At 39.4% G+C, this 2,495-nt stretch overlaps 1 non-coding gene across 1 annotated transcript; it reads right to left on the bottom strand.

The window, feature by feature from the left end:
* Window positions 1-1,129: 1,129 nt before the first annotated feature.
* Window positions 1,130-1,211, bottom strand: TRNAS-AGA (transfer RNA serine (anticodon AGA)). The gene has a single exon. It is a non-coding gene; the product is annotated as a tRNA-Ser (tRNA).
* Between the last annotated feature and the right edge of the window lie 1,284 nt (window positions 1,212-2,495).

Here is a 2,495-nt window from a genome sequence, read left to right as displayed (position 1 = left end):
CTACATCCATTATTCAGTATTATGTCAGGGTAGCGTGACAATACATGGTAAATACGTAAACGACCTCGAGCTGCAAAAGCCGTATCCAGTCAATAAAGGTTTTACCGTATATGCCTTACAGGTGTAGTTGCAATTTTACCACGTGACCTTAAACACACGACGTAATTTAAAATGACGTGTTTTGTTTTGATTGATGAAAACCGAGCGCGCTGGGCCGGGCGTGATACGGGAAATAGTCCTCGGGGGGGGGGGGGGCGGACATCCGGGCATTTTCACCGCCTGGCAACCCGCGGCGGTGAAAACAAAGGCCCAAAACTCGCATAAAACGGTACTTTGGGATGATTGTTGAGACTCCTCTGAACAGTGCAACAAAATTAGCCCTACGTGTGTAACATATATAAATTTGGTTGTTCGCGATTACTTTAAAGTTGAGTTAGTGTTGTTTTCTTGAATTTTCACCGGCTCCACCGGCGTTCCACAGCAGCGCGCACAGAGCCCATAGAAATGCATGGTACAGTGGTGCGCGTCTTAGCAACGTGGAACGTCTGTGACGTAGCTCCGCCCCGAGGATTGCCGTGATGTGAGGGCGCACTTTCCATAGCGTTTTCATGCCGGGCAATAACGGGCAATACGAGGTATATAATAAGAATGGTGAAAACCAGGTGCTCTGGGCCGGGTGTGATACGGAATATTATTGCCCTGGTGTGAGAGCGAACTTTCCATAACGATCATAAAGTGGAGCCCGGGGTGACAGCATAGCGCAAGAACTGCAAGAAAATTTTAAAAAATAGTATGATCGACAATTAAGCAAGCAGAGAGGAGGTTTGTATACAAGCGCATTCATCAATAATATAACGGTTTGTTAATATAATCGAATTAAGTAAAGTGCTGTTTCATATCTCATTTTTTTTTCATGATGTATCCATGTGGTACCGCTAAGGCATACACATAACGCGGTTTGGTGGCGCTAATGGTCGATAAAAGTCATTAAAATAATTCACACTAATGCAACGTTGAAGGAATAAAAGTAATATAAACAAAACACGTATAGTCTGTTCGAAGCTTTTGAGACTGTTGAAGCATGTCGATTCTATCGTATAAAGCAGATGAAGTGACAAAAAGAGTATGGCGTAGTCGGCAGGATTCGAACCTGCGCGGGGAGACCCCAATAGATTTCTAGTCTATCGCCTTAACCGCTCGGCCACGACTACTGCATATCTGTTACAATGTTAATCGAAAATTGTAATCCTAATACACGAGGATAGTTTACAATAAGGCAACGGGGGATCGTGTGTTAGCGACGATATTCTCGGTGAAGTCAAGTTCATTTCAAACCACAACATTCCCAAACGCTGTTAACAAATATATATGTGTCAGTATGGAAACTTGACGCCCGTGTTTGACCCACGGGTTTCACTACGCCCCTATGGAGGGACTATGGCCAGAGAAACAAATTACAGTACTAGTATTAATTTAAGTGTGGACACAAGTGTGATTCTCTTCAGATCAGTGTGTATCTTCTGTTCATGTCAAACATTTTTAAGGGAAATCACGTGATACGATTTGACAAAATACTCGGGTCGTTTATTATATAATAATAATTTATTGACACAACACCGATATAGTACAATACGACAGTATGGCCACTAAATACAACTATTAACTACATTTAAAATAGAATTAACATATTTGGCGAAAGGTATCATAAGATGAATATCCAAAGCACTTGACAAATAAATTTTATTTGCCCACTGCGTGTTCTCTGCGTCCGCCGTCTGCGTCTCACACACACGCACTATTTTTATAACCACTCCTGTGAAGAGTTTCATTTGGTTGTTGTGCTAGAACATTAGTTAATGCTGCACTGGCTAGCAGACCATCGTGGAGTACAAGAAAACAAAATACCGACAGAAGTTGCATAAGTGGTCTTCATGTCAGCGAAAACTGTATATTCTGGTACTACACTAATGGTTTCTGGTACAAATTAATAAAACTATTCTAGGCTAAATCTTAGACTAGTATACTAGTACTATTATACTAGTCTGAGGCCAAATTAAGATTCTGTTAATTCATTCAATGGAGCCACATTTACTATGCTTTACCATATATGACATATGGCATACAGTATTTTGATTTTTTTTGTGTATTTTGTATTGACCCTACTCGAAATAATTTGCTTTTGCGACTTTGAAGGCTCTCCAAGGTGTAGACTTCGATGAGGAGTTCTTTTGTCAGCTGTAACTAAACTAAAGTAAACTAAAGTAAACCAAACCAAACCAAACCAAACCAAACTAAACTAAACTAAACTAAACTAAACTAAACTAAACTAAACTAAACTAAACTAAACTAAACTAAACTAAACTAAACTAAACTAAACTAAACTAAACTAAACTAAACTAAATAGAAACCAAAACAAAAAAAGACAACAGATCTATAAAAGAGCACTATGTTTACTAATGAGGTTTTTTAAATAATGAACTATCTGTCTGATCAGG

The sequence above is a fragment of the Saccoglossus kowalevskii genome, chromosome 11 (assembly GCF_978046115.1).
Source record: "Saccoglossus kowalevskii chromosome 11, keSacKowa6.1, whole genome shotgun sequence".
Classification (NCBI taxonomy): domain Eukaryota; kingdom Metazoa; phylum Hemichordata; class Enteropneusta; family Harrimaniidae; genus Saccoglossus; species Saccoglossus kowalevskii.
The sequence above is the reverse complement of the archived record's forward strand: the minus strand, read 5'-3'. Positions and strand labels throughout refer to the sequence as shown.